The sequence below is a fragment of the Dermacentor andersoni genome, chromosome 2, assembly GCF_023375885.2.
Source record: "Dermacentor andersoni chromosome 2, qqDerAnde1_hic_scaffold, whole genome shotgun sequence".
NCBI classification, from domain to species: domain Eukaryota; kingdom Metazoa; phylum Arthropoda; class Arachnida; order Ixodida; family Ixodidae; genus Dermacentor; species Dermacentor andersoni.
Window position 1 is genome coordinate 122911197 of NC_092815.1, and position 24595 is coordinate 122935791.

Here is a 24595-nt window from a genome sequence, read left to right on the forward strand (position 1 = left end):
GGAGCTTAACCCAGATCACTCGGTGAACGAGTTGAGGAGAAAACGCATGACTATGCAGGAGGGTAACTTGTAATCGTCAGTAGCTCTCTTAATATGAAACGTTTCACAGAAATTGTGGCACGAATAATTAACTTTAGCTGTACCCTGCGCGTCTACAAATTCTGTCCGAACCGTTTCAGGGGCCCTGTAACTTTCCCTGACGGGTTACCTTTGGCAGCACAGTTTTCTTTCTTTTTTTTTATTATACTTGCTCACTAATCTGCTGCTCATCCGCGGTTTACCTTACCTTTGTAGATAGATATGAGCTTCTTTTAGGACCTTTCCACGTCCTTTGTTGTGTGCCAATATTATGGCATTTCCGTACATGCATATTTTTCTTATGCATTTGTATTGTTTCTTATTTATTTATTTTTTTTTTTTTTTTTTGGGGGGGGGTTTAACGTGCCAAAACCACTTTCTGATTATGAGGCACGCCGTAGTGGAGGACTCCGGAAATTTCGACCACCTGGGGTCTTTAGCGTGCACCTAAATCTGAGCACACGGGTGTTTTCGCATTTCGCCCCCATCGAAATGCGGCCGCCGTGGCCGGGATTTCTTTCTTATTTAAAGCGGTATCATATATTTTCGTTAGATTATCTGTGCGCCAGTACTAAAATCTCATGGTTTCTTCCTGGGCACATAAGCTGAAGGCTGGATTGATTAATTTATTTTTATTGACTCTCCCGCATTGTTCGAATTCACCGTCGCGTTTGCTGATTGCAAACTGTTTCTTTTCATCAATGTCGTTTTCTGTTTCATGTCTTTTTTGCTTCCTCTCTTTCTATTAAACAAACATACCAAAATCATTGATTATTATTATTATTATTATTATTATTATTATTATTATTATTATTATTATTATTATTATTATTATTATTATTATTATTATTATTATTATTATTATTATTCGCTCATTCACTTCTGCGCACTGAATGACCACGAACACATTCTTGCCGCGCCCCCCGATACCGCCAACTTTTCGTATGTACGGGCGCTTCTTATGATATGCCATGACGGGCTCAAAGGACAAGTGCGATTCGTGCTCGCAGCCGCTATCGGGCAATACCAATTTCTGCGTTGCTGTGGGCCTTGTGGCCAACAGTTACACTGCACATGCGTCAACATCGTTGACGAAGAGTACGAAAAACACATGTAAATTTGATCGAGTATGTACAGGTGCCCCAGAAAGTAAACGGAGCGTGCGAGCGGCGGCCGAACCTTTTTCTTGTACTAGTGGCAGCAGTGCATACTACGTGGCATGCGCAAACGCAATTTGCGGTGACCATGCGATATGTTTTTGACCGCTGTCTTATCGGCGGCTGCGGCAAAGGAGCGCTTCTTCCAAACGGTCGTCGTTAGGGGAGGCTGCTGAGTCTGCCATAATTATTTATCAGTGGCAAGCAGCTCTCGCCAAAACCGTTTGCTTGAAAAACGCACGGCGCCTGCCACTGTCCGCTGTTTGTTTCTTTGGAAACGCAACTATTAACGTGGTGGCCATACCGATATTTCCGTCACTGGCACAAAAATAAATGCTTTCTTCAAGCGCATAAAGGTTCCCTAGCGTCGACCGCTGGAACGAGCGCTCCTTCGCCTGAGCTTCTAATCTGGCAGGATTTAAAAGCATTTCGAAAGACACCGCTGATTTTCTTTGCGCATGCTTCGTAGCTCGTGATACCACTTCTAGCGCGGGGAGATGCAGATCAGCCAGCGCTCGCGCACTATGTTTTCATTATGGGCTAATATTTCCAATGTACTAGACGCGATGAATGCGACAGCATGGCGCTCCAAACTCAGGCTGTGAGTGCCTCGCTGGACCACGACGCCACTGCCTGTGACAGGAACCTGCTGCCAACATCGTGTCGTCGTGCAAGCCTGGTGTGACAAAATCGCTTTACTTACAAGTGTAGTTCTTTATATGAAGAAAGACAGCGAGAGTCTTCGCTTGAACCTGGCCAGGAACTCAGAGCTATTTCCCAAATACGCGCTGCAACAAGGTGACGGAAACGAATGGCCTCCGCCTTTGGAGCCTTCACCGACGTCCTTTTGGTCACACGTCGCAAGTCAACCTGTCCTCTCCACCGGCGTCGCCTCGCTACGGTGAACAACAGCCCAGCAACAAAGTGGCCCCGGTTCCTGTGCGTGAACCATCGCGGGAAGAAAATACACGTCCGAGGCCTATAGCCAATTCAGTTCCGGCCCAAGAAGATGGCTAAGCCGTCCCCGGGGGCAACTACTTCCAGAACGCTGGTACGTGTGCCGGGAAGGCGTTCGCTTTGCGTATCGCTCTTGACCCTTTCGACAACTTGCGAGGAAATCTGTGATACGCTGGAAAAATTTGTTGATAGCAGCAATGTCGGCTGCCAAAACCTCAAAGCGAAGCATGTGGGTTACGCTTCCTTGCGGGTCACAGTGAACGAGAAGGTCTTCCAAAATATCAACTCGGTAGACATTTGGCCGAAGGATTGCCTGTTAAGGTTTTTTTATAAAGTAAGCATGACGCACCTGCAGAGGCGCCAGGGACAAAATAACGTAATTTTTTTCTACCTCACAAATGAAGTGCTCCGTTTCTTCTACCAAAACGTTCGTGGTCTATGCATGAAATCCTCCTATTTCTACGGGAACGTGCTAGCCTTTTGATACCTTTTTATTTGCTTAACTGAAACTTGGCTTTTCAGGGACGTAGAATTACTTTCCACCGCAATTCACTGTTTAGAGATGTGACCACGTGTATCATGCGTGTGCTAATTAAGGTGGTGGTGTGCTAATTGCCATGCAAAAGAATATTTTTTATAAAGCGTGTGGACCTTGAAATAGTACGAGAGAACCGTTGGAGTTGAACCGTTGGAGTCTGCGCAGCCTACTTCCCTCCTAACATATATACCGTGGCATGTTCTGAGCATATGAATAACTTCGTTGAAATTGTTGATGCTGCAAAATAGAATGTCGTTGAAGCTGGCGATTTCAATGTTTCTTCTATTGTTTGGAACTTTTCACGCACGACACCCGTATCTTTCTTATTCCGTCGCTGTGATGCGCGGTTCTTCTTCATCGAATTTCTTCGATCAACGCAGTTCCAAATGCCCTTGGAAATGTTTCATATCTGATTGTGGCTCATTTTTGTGTTGTTGAACTTTCTGTTCCTGTTAGCAGCTTATTTCCGGTTGACTATTCCTGTTGGCATGTTCCGCTCGAATTCGGAATTTTTCAAGAGACGATTTATGTTGAGCGAACGTGTTGACTCGCATATTTTTTCGAACGGCGACTATCTAAGTCTGTACCACTACTTTATTGATGCCAACTGGTCTGCATTATATCGCGCCTCAGATATGAGCATAGCAGTGAACATCCTTACTGATAATCTAAAATGTGCTTTGGAAGGCTTCATTCTCTGTAAAGAGTTTCGCCCTGCGCACTATCCTGCGTAATCTTCTGAGGAATTACGCATTTTACTTCGTAAAAAACTAAGGTACCAAGAAAGTCCAAGAAAACAGAATCATCGAAGTAGTACGAAACATTTAGTGTCTTGCAAAACCAGGTGAAACGCGTAATGCGTAGAGGCCGCGATCCCAAACGTTTGTGAACCCATGCAAAAAATTACAGCTCTAAACGGGCTGAGATTATTGTCCTAAATCATCCTTCTCGTGGCATTCTTAGAAACTGCGTGAATATCGCCAATGCATTCGCTGAACATTTTTCCTCGGTTTTCTTGAATTCAGCACATGCTCCTAGCTCTGGTGACTGCCGGTATGGTATCAATGTCCATTTCAACATTTCATGTTTTTTTTTTCAGAACAGGATTTCGCGGTGGCTATAGGTAAGTCGAAACCAAAGCATTTTCTTGCTTACGGCCGATTACCAAGTTTTGTTATCAAAGGCTATACTATTTATTCTTGCACATTTTATTCCTGCTTTGCGCACGAGTGTGTTTTCTTCTTGTTTGAAGAATGCTGTAGTTGTGCCAGTTCATAGAAGCATGAGCGACATCAAAAATAATCGCCTCGTGTCATTCTTGTCTCCGTTTGCAAAAGTGTTTTCAAGTGTAAGGTTAGCATATGTCAACATAGGTTTGTTCATGGTAGGTGTCTGGAAACAAACCTTGTTTCTTTTCTTGTTGTTGCTGGATCCGCTGTTGCTAACCGGAGGCAGTTAGACACAGTATACTTCAACCCGTGATAATCATTTGATGTTGTTCCTCATGGCCTTCTTATCCATAAACTCTTGAATAACTACGTTAGTTCCAGCTTGTGCACGCTGAATAAAGATAAAACTGTCCACTCGGCGAAATTGTGTTCGCGCTGGTGCTGATTACTCTGTCTTATGAACCAACTTCCTGTGTTAAGCGAGGGTCTATCTTAGGCTCATTATTTTTCAATGTCCTTTCAATAATCCTGAAGAATGTTTGCATCCTTCATGTCTCCTTTTGTATGTGGACGATCCTAAACCTTACCGTGAAAGAGAATCAGCGCAGGAAGGTGTGAATTCTGTCGCGGTGTGGCGTGCTTCCAACTTTTTTGCGTATTAATCAAACTAAGATGCTTGTGACGACTACTACTTGGTCGTTGTTTCCTTTAGTCGCTAAATATTCAAATTACGATACGAATACTTACTTGATAACATTCCTTTAATAAAGAGCGAGTTGTACGTGCGAATTAGGAACATAGGTCGACTCCCGAGTAACTTTCAAAGAACTTGTTTCAAGCATTGCTAATGCATCCTACGGAAAGTTAGATCTCATGTCAAGGAAAAAAGGAAGGAAAAAGTGGAGAAGGAAGGCAGGGAGGTTAACCAGTTTTGCCTAACCGGTTTGCTACCCTACACATGGGAGGGGGATGGGGGGGATGAAAGATGGGGAGAAGAGATAGAGGGCACATAACACGGCACACACATCGTTGGTTACAGTCTGTCACTCTTGTGTGGTACGTGACATCACTGTCACAGTCGCTTGTCCAAGCCCGTATCCTTCATAAACCGAAGTAGTCCCTTCGTCGCCTTCAGCTGCGATGTCTTCAGTCGGCGATATGTGAAAATGGTTGCAACTGACAATGGTCTACTGTCAAGGTGCGCTAGAACGGACGCCATGGACTGTCTCTGAACATTATATTCAGGACAGTCGCACAAAATGTGTTCCAGCGTCTCCTCGCAAAGACAGGCATTGCAGAGAGCGTTGTCGGCCATTCCAATTTAAATAAGTTTACGAATGTCAAGTACGTTGTTCTCTTGTATTCTTGTTTGGTCTGCTCAAAGTTTTTGTTTAGTTCTGCTGCATGAAACCAAATTAATTTGACCAAAGTGGCTGTACGTGAATGACTGCGTTTAGCATTCTCTGGCAACTTATCGCACCCGTTGCCGAAAAAGATCCTGCTTGCGTAGCACGACTTAATAAGAGCCAAATGCTTTCTGTCAGCTGTCCCAATATTTCAATTTTCTTGCGGAAGCCCAAACCGGTACTTACAGCTCTAGCTTGCATCCTTTGCCAGTTTCCTGTTAGCTTGAAGAGACCTTGGGAAACAGTGAAAAAGTATCTTCAGAGGCATTCGCAGAGTGCATCATAGAGCCGAAAAAGCAAGCAGACAGAACGTCGACCTGCATTGTTAAAGATGTATCTGGCAAATGTGGGTGAGGAGAAAGAGCCAAGTTTAAACTCTAAATATTGGACGTATGGAGACCACGCCATAAGTAGACCAAATGTGACGCCCAAGAATCGGTGTTCCTCGAGGAGAAGGAGAGCGCTGGCTTCATTTATTAATTTGCGCGAGATGTAAAATTTTGAGAAAGTGTTATCTGCATTAAAGCCACGTGACATATCTGCATCTTCGAATACAGTTGATGGCTCTCTGCCTGCTAGGACAGCGCTTACGCCAAATTGTGCTTCGAACGCGATTCACAGATATTATGAGCATAAAGAAAGATAACATACCGTGCTGCTCGACGTAATAGTTCTGTGGAAACCCGCAAGGTGGAGAGAAGTAATTATGTAAAAATGAGACATCCACCCAATCCTAGCAATCGCTACAAAGGAAACCCAAACGGTTTCCTAGAAAGAAAAGCCTCGCAGTTGAATAATTGTGGACGTCTCATTTTCCCTTAATTAAAGACCATGCTGTTGTTGAGAAGATGGTGGTGCATCGATTACCGGCAGCAGCGGCCACATTCCGACGGCGGGGAAATGCAAAAATGTCCGTTTGCTTAGATTTAGTTGCGCGTCAATGAATTCCAGTTGGTCACAAAATTATTGCAGCGATGGCATTGCGCCGCCCCTCATTTCCGTGGGTCACGCTGTGTTGGGTTCAGGAAGCCATAGAAAACACTGGCACTGGCTTAGTAAATAATCTTAAACGATTCGCCTGAAAACGCCCGTTGGCCTTCGTTTGATTCTCAATTTTTGACATGTGCACTGAACCATGCCTCTGAAGTAGCCTGATAACCATTCCTGCTAGCAATGACTTGTGCCTATGGATCATACGGCCGTACACGTATAATTGTCAGTACCACATTTCCAAACGCTCTAAGGCTGGCCACCAATACAATGATGCCACCCACAAGGAACATTTCTTCTTTGGTAATTAGCTAAACCAAGGGATATGTGCACAACATGTCAGCAAGAAGGCCATATATGTGATCTGGGACAGTCCTAGACACGAGTAAATGAGAAAACGCTTTATGAACAAAATACCTTGAGAATCCAGCCAACACCTCTGAAAGATTACATTCGACCTCATCACATCATTCAGGAAGACGTTGCCTTTCTGCGCGTGAAGCTTGGTGATGTCGTCTACAATGAAGACGGACCTGGTCATCGCTTCCTTGGGAACCATCCACGAAGAGACGAAGGATCGAGACCCCTGTAGAGGGATATCTTCACACTTCTTATGCTTAACGCATTTGAGGCCTCGTTCTTTTTTTTTTTTTGATACGTTAGAAATCAAATTTTCGGACGTCAAGAAACGAGGTTGCTAGACCGTGTCCCTTCACTTTGCGTTTTCTTTGCTAAAAATGCGTTTGCTTTCATTGTGAAACTGGTCTCATATTTTATCCTTATTTTACAGTAGTTAATTTGAATTACCTGCTAAGATACGTTTAAAATTTAGAATTATCGTCTGATAACATGCTCAAACCGTACCACAACACATCAAAACCATAAAAAAAAGCTAAAGTAGACAGTTCAGTAAAAAACTACTTTGTTTATTTCATCGAAAGGTTAAGCTTCTCGTTAGGTTACCTCATCGGCACTTTAGCTGCATTTTAGAGCTACTATATTTTTTTATAGTTTCGTTTTCTATATTCAGTTGGAAACCTTGCAAAGGATTGAATTGGCGGCTGCCGGCGCAAATTTGTTCTGCGAGTGATCTTCGTGACCCACGGCGCTCGATAGCGGCCGGCATTAGTAGCTTTCGTTCGTGAATAGCACGGCTCGCCGAAAGAACGACGCTGGATCGATGCTTTTTCCCTTGTGTGCACTTTCGCCTGACTGACGCTAGTCGAACGGCCTACCATCCGGCAAACGTCTGCGCACAACGATGCGGCTTATCCTCATTCCGCGGAATTAGTGTCCAAGCCAAACGCGAAGTCGCACACGCAATCACGTAGGTCCGTCCGATGGGTGAAGTGCCCCACAGCACATTTCTTTTTCTGTAGCGCGATAGTCGTGCTCTAACAAGTATGTTGTCTTCATCTATCTGCCTTTAGAGCTCTAAGGGCTAGTTCTGGACACGTTGCTCTGCCCATACACTGCCACTCTAGCTCGCCGCAGGCTTCTTTTTACATCCAACGTTATGAACGTGAATTATCCTCTTAATGGCGACGTTAACGTACGTCTTATTTCACAGTTTGCCTTACAGCTGACTGCAATTGTCATCTTGGCGTAAATAGAAAAGTTCGACTGGCGGTGGCTTTATACTCAATCGCTACTTCATCATCGCGAAATTTCCTTGACTACGTGACTTTGGCTATAGATGCTGCACGCGCACTACGTAGTGCACCCTTGCCCCACTCTTTGACGTACATAGGCTGTACATCAAACCAGCCTACATACAGCTGTACATAGGCTGGTGGCGGTTCTTTAAATGGCAGCGAGCTAACAAATTACCTGCGCTAGCGTTCGTTCCGCCTACTCTCGTGAACGCTCTCGCCTGATCCTTCCCGCGTTCTAGTAATCCACATTTTGACGCTGCATGAGTAGTTATTAACGGAGAAGCTCTTCACGTAATTCGTGTAACGAATCTGATCCTTACCACTGCATATGTAGTGAATCCAGATCGGTTATGAGGGTTACGTGCTAATGTGCCAGCGTGTCAAGGCGTCTGATGCTCAAGGCGCGGAGGTTATTTCTCCATGTATCTCCATGCGAGACTTGTCGCTTCTACGAAACAGACCCTGCGACGCGTTTTCCTGCAAACGTCCGCCATGGTCGAGGACGGCAGTGGGACACATGCACTGTGCTGGACGCGAGAAACGACCACACTCTGAGTTGGCTTGCGTTGTTCTCGTTCCTACTGGGCACGTGCGTTCGATCGACATTTCCTTGAATTTCTTTTGTGACAGAAATCACAACATTGATCTCGGAGCTAATTATGGTGCTTATAGTGCCTTCGGCAGCTGCGAGTATGGTGGTTCAGCCAGCGTGGGAAGGATTGGTATAGGAAATAAATCTGCCTAAACTTTGGGCTTCTGGCTCCAAAAGGCGTTGATTCTTCGCAGATTGATCAGTCGCAACAAAGTATTGCGTTGTAAAGGCGACAATGCCCAATGCTTATACATGTTCAAAAATAGTTATCACCTTGCTTTGTCTAGAAAGTTATGACCATGGAATAATGAAGAAATCCCACGTTTCTTCCATTGGCTTGAAACGGCTCACCCTGTCCCATATACGTCCATGATATAGTGGGACTGTACGAGTGTATTCCGATGGTGCAGTCACACGATCTGTCACAACCGCAGCATTTGTTATCCTATAATTTGGGATTACTCGGTAATTCCAATTAGACCACAAATCGATATTCACGGCTGCGGAACTGGAGGCAATACGGGAGGCTGTCCATTTTATGAGAACGCAGACACTTCAAAATGACAGGGATCTGCGATGCCAGATCAGCACAACAGGCGCTAAATTGCCTTTTTAAAGAAAGGACCATATTGCCTTATCGTGCTGGTAACTGCCGAACTTCATCACAATGCCGAGTTAGGTGGCCACGTGATCACTTTTCAACTAGTCATTGGATGACTAGTCATTGTGGTGTGATTGGCAATGAACTCGCTGACAGTGAGGCAATATCGGCATTCCTCTGATGAAGTACGGATTGCCTACTCGCGACCTGACACGAACTTCATAATCGAGGCATTCATTCAGAACCTTACAAAAAATTAAGGCAGAGCCCACGATGACAACATCCACAGACGCCTACATATGATCGACCAAGACGCTAAATTCTGTTTGACCCCGAAGGTTACGTGAAGAAAAACGTCATTGCTACGCAGGATTCGATTGGGAGTTGCTTTCACCCGTCGCTAGGCACACCTCATGGGCCAGTCGAAGAGCCCTGATTGTGAACACTGCCAAACGCCTAAAACACTGGAACACATATTGTGCGATTGCTCAGCATATATGCTGGAGCGAAGGACGTTGGAAAGTTACCTAGCCAGCGTTGGCAGGCACCCACTGTTGGAGGACGCTATCCTCGGCCCATGGCGTGACAATGCAACATCAATGCGGGAAACTAAAACGCTGTTGAAGTTTCTGCAGGACACCAAGCTAGACGAGCGGCTCTAGTGGGGCCACTGTCTGATGGGAACCATCTGGGAAGCTTTAACGTGCGCCGAACAGATGGCTCACGGGCGTTTTGTATTTCTCCCCCCTTCACCGGGCTGTAGCCATGTTTATGAATTGTTTAACATAGTGGCGGCAATAGGGTGGCGTTTTCAGTGTCGAAATCGTGGGCTGGTATGGTGCTTGCAGCAGTACGTATAGTTTTCTCCGCGTGCACTACCGAACAGTACAACGTTCGCAATGTTGCGTTTCACACGTTGGCGACTGTGCGCGGCGCGCACTCGCCGGCAGGAACGCGGGCATTTGTAGCGATGCGTCCATGCTATTACTTATTAAAAAAATTGACACTCTGAGAAAAAAGAAAGCAACTAGGCGTATCAATTCTATCGGACGTAAAGTGAACGGAAATCTACCCGCACTTCGCTGGTCGACAAATGTACTCTTTGAAACGGAGTCAGAGCGACAATCGGCCGTAGAGCAGAAAAAAAAAACTCAATAAGTACGAGAAAGCTCGCACGTGCGTAAAACCACCATAGGAGGCAAAGGCGCGAGCTGCGAAAGCGGTGGTCAACCCACCGCAGGTAAAGTTGCACCTCTTTAGCCACTTCGCTAGCTTCGCACCGATGCGATGATATACGAAGAAAAAAAAGTTCCCTCATATGTGTGTTTGTGATGTGTACTTAACAAGAAGCTGGAAAATTTGCTGCAGTGAGCTTGAGTTTAGAAACATTCTTGTAGTTTCGGACCCACAGAATTCATGCATCGCATCATGAGTTATAATATCTGCCTGGTGGCGTGTCATTCATTCACAGAAAGAGCGCCCCCACCGTGGGCGATCCTGCATATTCGCCTTCGTTGCACGCGATTGGTCCGATGGTTTGCGACGTCATCACACGAATCCGTATCGAGTGACATAGCGTAATGCAGCTCCGGAAACAAAACTTGCATCCCAGACATTTCAAGGCTGCGTTGCACGGGTTGATGCACGGAAGCTAAATACGGAAGCTTTTAGCATTGTGGAGGAACTTGGCATAGGCGCTGTGCCATGCGAGTTTTAGTCAGAGACATCCGCGAGACACAAAGCTCTCCGGGCAGCCGAGGCATCAGGGCCTCTCCGCTCAAGCGAGAATCGATTTTCAAACATGTTTGTAACGTCAACTGGTACTTATAGGCACCGAGAGCTTATCTTAATGTTAAATGTACAAACGGGAAGCTTTTAGTGTATTTATTTGGGCGCAATAAAGTCGTCAGCGCCGCGCCGCAATGCATCGTGGCACGGACATGTGCTTAAAGGGGCCATGAAACAATTTTCTATACCTTGGCCTCTTAGTTAAATTACGTCGTACCACATATCTCATGCCGCAACAAATGTTTCTTATCCTTCAAATTGATCTGGAGCTATCGCACCATTGCCCGGCTTTGCCTATCTTTGTGTCTCCGCTACCGTGCCTGCAGCTGAACAGCGGAGAAGCTGGGAAGGCTAAGCCCCGGCGAGAAACTGTGTCGCTGCGCGAAAGGGCTCGTCGCGGCATCCCGTGGCCGGCGCGGTAAACTACGCGACTCATTACTTCGTTGCCACATCGGATTGCAACGTGCGCCTGAAGCAGATACGCGTAATGCAAAGATGACACCATCTTTCTTCTTTTTTTTTTTGAGATCAAAATTAACGATGTTTCACTGAGAATGTTTTCGCCATCATCAAACCAGCAAAATAGCGTTGGTTCGACAACTGCTTTCGATGACGACACTGTGGATGCGAGAGCTCTTGATAAGAGATCGATTTCAAGTTCCCTGCCGCACGCAGTGCAATAATGTTTGACTCGCTTGTTCACAGGATCCTCGTTAACAGATGGGCACAAAGTTTCTTCTTTTTTAATATGCCCCAAAGTGTTTCAGGGCCCTCCAGCGAACGGTTTTAAGGATAACAGGAAATATACATAAATTGATATGCGGGCATCCTCACTTGCGTGCATCTTCTGTTGTATGCATTCGAACAAATAAAAAAAAGAATGCCCAAATTGTCTGCAAGAGGCCGTAGAGGCTGAATGCACACGCCCTGCATACAACTTTTCAACGATACTCAATGGTGAAATTGAAAACTAATCGCTACCTGCAAAATTGTCAAAATCAAATTCACACGTGGCCAGTAATGGTTGCTTAAAAAGGGAATTCGATTTTTCCAGCACAAGAGGCACTGTTGTGCTTTAAGGTCGATGCTTAGTACGTCGCAATGCCATGCAGCGAAACTGGAGTAGTAATCACTAATAAAGAAGCGGGATCAGCGTACCATTAGTCAGGTTTGAAATCTAAACCTCTTTTGCTTTCTGTTTTTTTCCTGAAACAATGCAGGGTTTCACTACTAGCGATGTACAACTGCATATCCTGAATTGTGCCTGAGAAACTTCACAAGTGCGCGATGGAGGAAAAGTTGGCATTACAATGTGCGCCACTCTCGTCTTTCCTCTCGTTGCCGTATTGGAAGGCACGCCGTCATAGAACTCCAAGTCAAACAGGTAACAGTCAGGTCGCTAAACTCATGACAATTGTAGTAATTTGCTTTTGCAGCGTTGTAACCTGCTTTAAGGTGAGGAATTCACAGACCGTCATCAGCAGTTCTGAAATATTCATAGCGAAAATCTGCAACAAAGCACATAGGCGTCAACTACAATTTTGCCATTCAGTGTTTAAACAACGCTTTATAAAAAAACAAGTAAATGGCCGGTGCCTTTCACAGAGATTCTTCTACGAAGAGATCTGGCGTTACCATATCCTAGTTGCGCCTCATTTCATTGAAATTCTTCTTGTACGTATAACGACTATTCCTGTCCATTTGGCACATCAAACTTTACAGTTTCGTTTACGCAGGAGCCAGCATGCGTCTTTATTCTGGATTTATGATCACCAATTTCGCTATGTTTGCTTACTTCCTTTCCTTCTTTCTTGATTTCTTTCTTTCTTCTTTTCTTACTTTCTTTAATCACCTTTTTATTCCTTTCTTTCTGGTTTATGTTATTAGCCCCATATATTCGTAGCGCCTCCTCTCTTCAGAGGATGCGGCTGTGATAATTGTTTCGTGTAGCACATGGCTCTAATTCCTTGTATACCAAGGGCTCTGGGGAGGCAGTAGTGCTCTTGGCAATTTTAGCATCTATCATATCTTGTATATTGCATCATTCTTTCCCAATGCATTTTAGTGTTCATAGTACATGTCAGTAATCATTGCCGCAATGTTGTTAAGCGCAAATTTTATGCAATCTACACAAACTCCTTTAGGCCCCTTTACAGCCACGTCACATTAACCTCACAGAACCCATCAGACCACTACGAACTCATTAACACTAGCATGGCGCTCTTTGGCCATACCTGGCCCTTGCGCCATCAAACATCAAACATTCATTGATTCATTATTTCTGGTTTGCTTGGTTTCTTGCTGCTTGTTTTTTTTAAAAATTTTGGTTCCTTGAGCCGTGCTTTGGTTTGCCGTTTGAATTCATTTCGTGATATGTGCACAATCAAACGTTCGTGCACCTCTTTCGTAAACTCGTAGCGCTTATTCGTCAGTTGTAACTTATCCCCATAAAATCCAGCAAACATGACTTACATTTTTTTTCACTTCTCCTAGCAAATTCGGTTTCTGAACAGACGTAATATCGCAGCGCTTTTGTTAGGCAATCTGTTGAAACCGCTTCCAACTTTTTTCATATCTGGAGCGTTCATCCCAAGTATTTTCTTCATTCGAGTAATTGATTTTGACGCACTCAGCACTTCTCATTACACAGTGTTGATTTTTCTGACACTAGAACGTCGATTTTCCCTGTTTATGCATAACTTTCGAGCCACATTGCTCATATTCCAAATAATTGTTCACTCAGATTTCCCTACCATGCAGTTTGACGAATCTTCGCTGCATGCGATTCCTGTTTAAATATTTGCCACTTTCACGCTGCTTTAATTCCTGCGGCTCCTATCACGCATGTGACGCAACCCGTATGCACGCACTCTTCCACCGCTTCTTTCCTAATGCAATTACCCATGTGAAACATCCCGTAGAGTTGAGGCAGTTTCAGAAACAATAAATGATGCTGAACTGGAACAAAGAAATTATTTATACGTGTCTCCTTGCATATCACCACCAGAATCAGAGAGTACAAATTTCAGTCTTCCATTGTGCCTTCGTTATGAAACACATGCTCATAGTTCATTCTTTTTTGTCATTTGCTTTTCAGCTCAGATTATAATTTCCTTGCAAAAGATAGAACAAACAAAATCATAATTTGTGCACCAGCGGAGAAATGTAACTAGCGCTGTTCCCCCGTTTTTCGGGCTCTATTTCAGAGTTTACAATATTCTCAATCTAATTTAGCATAAGCTACACTTAGGATGTGATAAATCTGAGAAATAAAATAATTACTTAATTTAACAAACGTTTCGGATAAAACAAAATGTGCATTGATTATTCAGTGAAACGAACCAGGTAATATTTAGAGCATTGTTCCAAGTATGTTTTTTATTGCCTGGATCCGATCGCATCTCTTCAGAAAGCTGTCATCGCCAGTTATATACTTGAGGACATTACTGAAGAATAGTACTAAGCTTGAAGACACACACAGCCACAGATGCGCTCACAAAACATGCGAAACTGCACTTCGAAATTATGGTCTGGGATCTCTAATGCAATCGTATATACTCGCAACGTTCTTGTTACCTCAAATACTTATTATACTGTCTGATATTACTCCATCAAGAAGGCGGTTGTGTTCATACTGAAACCATCGTTTCCTAGACCTTTCTTCGTGCGGCAACGGCATACTATACAGTTTCAATTTACGTTTTAGGCAAAGTACCAGGTGTAATTCATTCAAAGTAACCTAACACTTGAGAAACCCCGAGCTGGAAGCGCTCACGAGTTCGTTCACAAATGTGCCACACAGAGTCGAGCGAATAGTGTCAAATAAAATGTCTTCTACAATTCTGTCGGTACAATGTTAAAGAGGAAACCAAGATTCGGTAGTTTTATGTTCTTGGTTAAAGAAAACGGCGAATAGACAGAGATGAGTGAATATTGTAGCACGGGCGCACTCCGTTGTAATGCGTTGTTCAGTGGCCTGTGACCCTTCTTGCATTCCTAACCATAAATCCGCACCACCTACTTGGTCAGTCCGCCATTTATTCGTTGAACTTATATGGCGCACGCTACCGTGTTTATAGGTGTTGGTGCAGCAGGCGGGGTTAGCGTGGCATACATAGCCGGCAATTGTTCCGCCCGAGCTTCCTATTAGTGTTACTGTGAGTGTCACCAGTTGTCGAAGAGCCCCGTGTCTCGCATGAAGGCAATCAGCAGTCGTTGTGCCCTCTTCCTGATTGGCGCAGGCCCTCCGGGGAAAACAATGTCTTCAAAAGTCCTGTGCGAAAGACTATTCTTTTGCAGGCTGTCGACCATTGCTTTCCTTTCTCTGTCAAACTGCGGGCATATGCAAATGAAATGTTCGATGTTGGCGATCTCACCGCAGAAGGCACCGAACGGGGAAGCGCACCGTCCAGTCTTGAATAACCAAGCCGGTGTGTGCGCTGAGTCTGTTCGGATGCGGTGCAACACTGTTGATTCTGCCCAAGTCCGCATTTATACGACGTGTGTACCAGTAAAGAACGCGGTAGGGTCGCGGTTTGTTTTCTTCTGTTAAGCTCATGCTTGCAAAGAAATCGCGTTTTTATTTGTTTATCACTTTCGATTCCGGTTTAGGTAAATGGTGATTGTCCAACTAGTGTTTGTGTGCTTTTCAATGTCATTTCAACCACTTTCATGTAAGAACAGATGACGCAACTTATTGATGGCAAAATGCTGTTCTTCTAGGTTAGGGGAATAATTTCGCGAAACAAGGGTGACAATAAAAGGGAGGAGAGTGATCGCTCTTTCGCCGCTTCTCTTTGTTTATTTTTTATTTGCTTTTCGATTTATTCTGCAGGAGCTGTTTCTGGTCGCTGCTAAGGGGCTTTACTTTCATCATCATCATCATCATCGTCGTCGTCGTCGTCGTCGTCGTCGTCATCGTCGTCGTCGTCGTCGTCATCATCATCATCATCATTTATTGTCTCTTAAGGACCCCTTTCAGGGTATTACATAAGGAGGGGGATTTGTGCTTACTTGGAGTAAATGCCTTCTGTTTTCACTCTCCGCAACGCTGTATTGCAGTTGTGTCAGCACTGCAACCACCCACGTATCGCACGGGTTGAAGTCTGTTAGCTTACTTTGCATTTCCGCACCACAAGCAATTGCAAATCTCCGTCTCATGCTACTATATAGCTATAATGACTACTTGTCCAATTCACAAAACATGTATCAAACAGTTATTTCTTCATAGTTTGGCCAGCGGTTGGATAGTCATAGTATGTTTCACTTCTTAAAATTATTTTTATCATTGCCCCAAGACCCGCTTGGCTTCCTTTGTTCAAAGAACAAACCTACGCGACCTGCCAAGCATTATACGTGTGTCGGTTTCCTTATGTCACGGCACTGTACTATCATTTCAAGCCGACCAGTTAGCTTATTTTGTGAAAGAAACGCCTCTCATGTTCTATGTTTACAAACATCATGACGGCGACTAGTGTGCCAGTAGCACAACAGGGTAGCGAGAAAGACAGTGAACACGGCTGCCGTCACCGGGTATAATAGCGTACTGGGGATGAGTCTAAATCTCCGAACAAAAAAAAAAATGCAACAGATCCAACAAGTTCGCATATGCAGCGAAGCTTCGTGTGAATGCAGAAACAATCGAAACGTGATTGCCCGCACGCTCGCACGCCCGCACGCACACAAAAGTGTTGGGGCACACAAATTGTAAGAAGCCTTTTGTTAAGCGGAATAGCGGACTACTAGCGAGTACGGCGGACGCCTTGAACGCATCATGGTTTCACAGGCAGCATGTGCATACGTACGTAGCGCAATTCTAATCGATTCTGTCCGGAAGAAGCGTTTACTTCGTCATTACCGTGCAACCGCAGATGCGCGAAGTCGAGCTTTCTGGTTCCTTTTTTTTCACCAGCACGGCGGCCGCTACCGCAGATGCGTGGAGGCGAGCGCCGTCTGGTGGTGGTGCAAGGAACCCAGCAACGCGCGCGGAGCGCGTACTATGCTCTGACTGGTCGGCATTTTTACAAGAGAACAGCCAGGCCGCAGCACCCATGGTCGCGAAACCCGGCGACGTTACCAAAGAAGAGCCTCGCTTTTAAAAGCCATAGAAATGGAGCTTAGGGGCCGAGAATACGAGGACGCTCGAGTTCTGAAGAGCACAGATCACTTTCTTTGGAAGTCCTTTAAATTTTTGTTACTTCCAAATAAGCCTGCATATTTTACCTGTGCGGCATACGATTCATTCGACTACGCTCCTCCATAACATCTTACTTCTTAAAGCCAGGCTGTGTCGTTGCTTCCGACCAGACTCGCGATTTGCTGTTGCATACGTGTTTCACGACATGTTTTTTTTCGAGTAATGCATGAAGTTCTTAATATGCACTTAGCTCATAATGTCAAATAGAAAGCGATGAATTTGCATTTGGTGAGGTTGTATTTTTCTTTTCACTTTAGATTAGCGAAGTACTTTTCTTTTTTCAGCTTTCTGGAGGCTCGATCCTGTTAAAATGATCTTTTCCTGTCCTTATAGAGGGGGTAAAAGAACAAAGTGAAAGAATCTTACTTTGTTCCCTATATGACACCTCATTTTTATTACTAGCTTTTTCACTTAACTATCTTCATTTTCCAAACTACTGGCTTCTCGCGCGTCTGTGTCTGTAATTTTCTATTCATCCACGCCTTCACTTATTAAGGTGGTTCTACTTGTTTACTCGCCCCAAAGTTATTTTCCCTTTTCTACTGCATTTAAATAAAGAAAAGCTTACCGACATCATGAAAGATGTGTGTCTGCAGTGGTGGTCTCAGCCAAAAGTACGACTGTCAATCAAAACATGCAAAGGAACTCGTTGCATGACTAGACGGACCTTAAGATTCAGTTGTCTTCACTGTTGAAATCACCGGTGATTTAAACTCAGCGGTTTGCAAAAGTTTAAATTGTAGAACCCCATTTTTAATCCCCTGCAGACGACGGCTCTCACCTAGAATCAAAAAAAAAAAAGAAGAGAAACTAGTGGCATTCGTGCAGGACTCTCCGAACCACTCATCGCCAGTAACGCACCGCTGGTGCCACCTTTCCGCGAGAGGCATTCTATCGAGTGGTATACCTTTAATGCCAAGAAAAGGTCGTGTTAGTTACGAACTTAATACTAGTGGCGGCTTGACACTTTGTTTATTAAGATCTTAGTAAGCGATCGTAGCAGCGGCGCAAGTAGAAGCGTTTAGTAGCGAGGTAAAAGAAAACAAAAGAAGAAAACGGGAATAGCATGGCTATGATATATAGTGATTTTATCGTAACCCCATTTATTAGAGGTAGGGCTGTAGCCCAAAGCTCTTCCTATTTGTTTCTATTGCATTTCTGCCATTAGCCATTCATGGACAGATTTCTCTTGCGCTCACTTCGCGTGTTCATTACGCGACGTTATAAAATTTGCCACAACTACCCTTCTGATATGACCTGTACATGCTGATTATGCATGCTCAGACCAACTAAGAGAAGAAATTTTTTTTTGCAATTCTACGCCATTTGCGCCACTATCCATCCGCTATTGATCACAATTTTTTGGGCTGAGCCTACGTCGCCTGTTTAAAGCGCAGCATCAAAAAACCGCAAAATCTCACCGCGTCAAAGTAAGATGTGCGCACTAAACCTACATTAATATGCCCAAGAAAAGTGGAAGTTGTTCGCAACAGCCGGAGACTGTCCGGTTTCGAAAAGAATATAATATGGCTGCTTGCGGATCGCTCTGGCACTGGCTACTCGGAGTTGCCGACGAGAATGCATTTCTTTCTCATATTTGTTTTGCTTGGCACCATGGCATTGTCCAACCCTTCCGATCATGTAGTATACGACATTGCTCTAGCTACTTTTTTCACTGAGGACCTATTTAATTGGCATTTTAAACGTTCTGTTACATGGCGTTGTGATTTTGGACGGGATAAGCACGCCAAATGCAGATGCTGGCACCAGACTCTTTTCCCAGGTATCTACTTTTACTGTGCTATCTCCGCCCCACTTATAAGTTCTCCAGTTCTGCGCCCTCTTCGTCTTTCTTTTTAAAGCCAAATAGATAAACAAACCTGCCAAGGTAGGCAATCCTAGACGCGTTGAAGATAAACAAAGGTGACTGCATGTAAACGAGGAGAGTGGATCGTTGGTCTGTTCGAACAACGCTGCTGGTCTCCACCCGATGGTTTGGCGTTTAGAGAATTGAATAAAATCGGCATGAAATGAAATAAATCAGCATGGAACCAGCATGGCCAAGATGAACCAACTAACCCAAATCAAGGTATTGTCGTAGCATGGAATAGTTTTACTTTACACGATCCAAGTTCATGCTTGTCAGGAACACCATGCTTAGGGTAACTGCGTTGCAGAGACACAAATCAGTAAAAATCAGAATTACCGAGAACAAAGCAAATGCAATAAAATAACCGAGGTGCTACCCTACACGTATTTAAGGACATCCTATGCGTAAATATAGCCGAATTCTTAGAACTGGTTGTGTATACCTATGTATTTGGGTAAATAAACAAAGTTATTAGCGCATATTTGCATAACATAAATTTGCATGCACACCACGAGGTAACGCATAACTGCCATTCCAACGTAATGAAACGAATCTAAATATTTACTCTATGACCGCCATTACACAGCACAATAGACCACGGGAAATTCAGAGGCAGTACTTGCAAAGTCTGAGTGCTAGTGCGAATATAATAGTTTGTAAATTTGATGCATTGGCTAACAAAGTTCTTATCTTTTGGTTTATTTCTGGGGTTCGTGGTTCGCACACAGGCGTCACACTATGAGCCGCTTGCCTACGCCGCCGGAGCGCCTATAACGCGGTAGCTGATCTGCGCTATGGCGAGGCGTTGCACTAACCCGCATAATTGAACCCACGCCGTCGTCCGCCTCTATCGCCAAGAGTTGCTTGTTGGTGAGGAGATGAGGTGGGAAGACTGAAGGAAACGGAAAAAACGGGTTGATTTTACGCATTTTACATAGGCTGCTGTACATGGATGTCAAAAAGTCTCCACGCACGAACAATATTTTCAATACGTTTTTAGGGCTCTATGCAGAACTGATGCTTTTTATCTACAAAATATTCACCGCGTCTCGCGCAAACCTCTACCCTACCTACAAACTGGCTAAGTGCAAAAGTTACCCCCATCCATAAAGGCGGTAAGTCGTTTCACTATTGCCCATTTCACTAACAAGATCTTGCTGTAAGTATATGGAACATGCAATTAACAAAGTGATTATGACCTACATCCACAAACACAACTTACTGTACTTCAAACAACATGAGTTCCTCAAAGGGGTTTCTACGGTGACGCAACTTCTAGAAATGATAGACGACTTTGCGGCTGCGATCAACTCTCGACTTTAAGCTGATGCAATATTCATTGACTTTTCGAAGGCATCCGGCAGGGGACTGTATTGGAAGGTAATTAACGAACATAGTGCCTTCGGAATTAAAGACAAGATAGTATCATGGATAAGCGCATACCTTTCCAACCGCAGGGAGTACGTTAAAGTGGTCGAAGCAGAATCCCAATCTGTAGAAGCCTTTTTCTGTATTAGGTCCTTATTTATTTTTAATATATGTAAATGATTTGAACCTTACTACATGAGTCGGGAGTGACAGTAAGACTTTTCGCAGATGACTGCATCATATACACAATACGAACGCAGGCCGATCAAGTAAAATTAAATTATTCGTTGTGTAGTATCGCCAATTGGTGCCTGGAATGGGACAGGGACATAAACTTAAGCAAGACTGCCTGTATGTCGAGAACGCGTAAAAGAAGACAAAATTCCCCTACAACAACATGGGATGAGCAGTTGTCCGCACAGAATCATTTAAATACTAGGGGGTAAGAAGAAAAACGACGCTAAAACGGGACACGCATATTAAGGACACATGCCAGAAGGCGTCTAGAAAGTCAGCTCTTCTTTGTAGAAAGCTAGCAACAGCGCCACCAAATGTTAAGCTTTCAAGCTATAAATCTCTCGTGCGCTCCATCCTCTAATATGGTCACATAGTCTGGAATCCACACCAAGCTGATCTGCCCAAACGTTTAGAGGGAATACAAAACAAGGCCCTTCGCTTCGTTTACTGTCAGCACTCCCGGAGTGACAGCGGGACAGCACGGTGCAACGGCGCCGCCATACAAACGCTGGAAAGCCGTCGACGTCTCGCTGCTATGAAATTCCTATATCTCATTTATCGCGACAACATACCTATCAACAAGAGCGACCACCTCAGACCACCTTACCAACACGCGAGCAGAACCAACCATACTAAGTGTATAACGCCTTTCTTATCTAGCTGTGATATATTCAAATATTCGTTTTTTTTCCATCTGCCATGGAACTCTGGAATAAACTACCACGTGAGCGCAGGAGTCTATCATCAACGGACGCATTCATGGCTAAACTTGAAGAATTATTTTGCTAAACGCAACTGATAAAAGTTGTCGCTTCCGAGATGTTTTTTCATTTTTTCAGTGTTAAAACCTTCTTTATAAATGCCTTTTTGAAATTGCTTTGTTCCTGATATGCCCATGTATATGGACACAGATGTGTATCCGTTAGTGTATGTATATGTGCTTTATTTTTATGCTATATCTTTATTTTTTCCAAAATGAAAGGACGCTCACTCCATTTTCAAAAGCTGTTAGGTTAACAATATTAACTAGTTTAGTCTATGGCAACTCTTCCATTTTGTATGTTTTCATGTGTTTTGTTTGACGTTGTTTGCTTCTATTATACGTACCCAATGCTGCGTGAGCCTGTGTGAGGCTTACAGTATGAAATGAAAAAAAAATCGCTGCCCCTTCCAGACCGTGAAGATGGTCGAACAGCGAAGCGATGTTAGTAACACCGAGTGTTGCATCATGCAAGTAAAACTTCGAAAGCAGTCTGTATTTTAAACCTTCAGCTTCACCATTCTTTCACCTCATTCTTGCTTTTGTGTGCTTCGCGTGGTGAGCATGCTTTGGGGGTGCTTCTCTTGCGGTTCTCCCGCTCTTTTATTTTTTGCGCGTGAGGATTATTATTTTCTTTTATTCAGTACCTGCATCGCCAATAAGGCATTACAGCAGGGGGGATTTCATTTGAAATACAATACCTTGTAGAATGGTATTTATACGCTCAAAGCGTGGTATCAACACCTTCTGTGTGTGTTCTGCCGTGCTTTTGTTGCGAGTGCAGTTACTCTGATCAAAGTCTTGATCCAGGATTACCACTTGAAGCGAGCATTGCCCCACCGTTCAGGATGGTTGCTTCTCTACGTTGACGCCGTTCTAGAGCTTCTCATTCGCGGAGCCTGGTTTCTTCATTCCGACGCTGCCGATGTGTTTTCGCGACTAGGGCGCGCACTTCGGGATCGGCTTTCCGGCGCTGCCGTTTAAACTCGGCATTACTTGCTAGCAGCTCGGGGTCGGCCCCGTGACGACGAGCCCTTTCACGAGTCAACCCTCGCTGACGATCGCGGTAGGCAGCCTTTTCCTCAGGAGTACCCACTACTCGTGGTCTTCCCGTAGTTGCAGCTGGGATGGAATGCGCGCAAAGTAATCGCAAAGCTGTCGCCCCTGCGACTACCAAATGATTATAATAAACACATGTACCCTTGCCTAACACTGTGTGATGTGCTACGGTTTTGCTAGTCGTACACCTTCAGAGTTAAATGGCTCCTCTTTTTTTACAAACTTTTCTGGAACACAATTTCTGTGAAAACCGACGAGGTTATGTAGTCGGCGGCGGCGGTAGAAAATTCAGCGGCCAATCAAAGAGTATCAAGAAACTAGAAAATCAAACACAGGGCAATATGCTGTGCCAGGAAGCGTTAACGTATCATCATTGAAAGAGACTACGAGTGCGTTTCGTCAAAGTCGCCCCTGCTCAGGGAAACAGCAGCGAGCGCTGCCCAAATGAGTAGTACCTCATTGTCAGTGTCTTCGTTTGAGACCTGGCGCGTGCGGTGGTGACACCGAGTGCGCAAGTGCTCACCTAAATTATCCATACCCACTGAAACCTACCGGCCCCTAGTAGCGCCGCGACATTCACGCAAAAGGTAGGCAATTAATTGTACACGGCTCACCCAAGCGTTGAGAGATTATTGGTGCGTGCGCCGGTGCGCGAGACCAGTACCTGGCCGTAGGCACTTTCGCAGCTTCCAAGTCTCAGCTGCGCTTCTCCCCCTTCTCAGCACGTGCTCTTTCCGTGAATTATTTTTCTTTTTTTCTTTTTTATTCGTTCACCCTTCACCATTCGTTGTTGCGGACATCTACATTTCCTGCCAGCCCCTTCCTCCTGCACCCTCATTTCAGCTGTCACCCCAAGCTCGGGGCCACACCGACAAGCATTAATTAATGTAATTGTGTTGCATAGCTGTATAGTCTTTCGTGGACCTGACTGGAGCGGAGGGAACGAATGCCGGCCGAGTCAGGGCCCTGACCTAGCTCGCACACCCCCCCCCCCCCCCCCCCCATGCCTCCTTTTTTCGCCAGCGCTGGTTTCCTGAGCTTTGACTCGCCGTCCACAAGCTGCATTGTTGCCGCTTGCCTTTGTCGGGGCAGCGTACGATGGTGCACCCTCGCGCGATCCACGCAGTCGATACCGTTTTCTGGTGGCATCGAAAGTTGAAGTCGCACGAGCGTGAACAGCGCCTACGCTGCAGTAGACTTCGACTTCGTGTGCCTGCAGAAATCCACTAGAGCATCTTGCTTTCTCTTGAAAGCGGACCGATCTGCGCCTGCGCTGAGCGGCTCTAATGCACTGTTCCCCTTTACATGACTTGGGAACCACAGCCATGCGATCGAACGAATCTTCACACAAAACTTGGATTACGATTGCGATGTTTACATATACATTAGGGCTTTAGGGTTCCCTCATCTTACAAATTAAATTGTCGGGTCCATCATTCCGATGCTGCACTCCGGGTTTTGTATGATGCGGTAGTGGGAGGCTCAGAATTAATTTTGAACTGGAATTCTTGAATTTGCACCCGGAGTGCGGTACACGAGCATTTTTCTTTTCGTTATGCTCCCATCGGAACGCGGCCGCTGGAACGTGGATTCGAGCTGATGAGCTTGTGTTCAGCAGCAAAATGCCGAAGCCACTGAACCACCAGTGTAGGTTTTTATTGTTCTGAAGCATTGATTATCTTCAAGACCGCGAATAAGGCAAACTAGTTGCTTTAGATAACATGGGCACGGCTGCGGGCCAGTTGTGAATTTCAAAGCTTACGTTTAACACGATGTTTGCGGTTAAATCTAAGTACCGTACACGCTGTCAAGTTGCTGATCGCTGTAAAAAAACTGTCTATTACAGGTTGCTACATAGCATACACAACAATATCAAAGAGCGTAAAAGATGGGCTGGTGTCGTTATAGCGTAGTCGCTGGGTCATAATGGCGGCAGCGCAAAATGGGCGGTGAAACAAATACAGCAAAAGAAGACAAGCGCTGAACTAACAAATGGTAATTCATTGCAATCTGCAAGGGATAAATGCAAAAGGTACGTCTACGGGCTCACCCTCATACTACAGGCTAAATCGAAATAGTTTATTGAAACGAAATATTTAAAGACCACTGATTTTGCATACAAGCATGTGGATAGAAAGAATGAAAATGCCAAATTCATGTTTGTGTGTCTGTTT

General features: G+C 44.7%; 1 long non-coding RNA gene across 1 annotated transcript in view; it reads left to right on the top strand.

Moving 5' to 3' along the window:
* Positions 1 to 1679: 1679 nt before the first annotated feature.
* Positions 1680 to 24595, top strand: part of LOC129387530 (uncharacterized) — a 37619-nt gene continuing 14703 nt past the window's right edge. Inside the window, exons 1-2 of the long non-coding RNA XR_008614691.2 lie at positions 1680 to 2286; positions 3830 to 3853. This is a non-coding gene — a long non-coding RNA (uncharacterized lncRNA). The remainder of the gene's footprint in view (positions 2287 to 3829; positions 3854 to 24595) is intronic.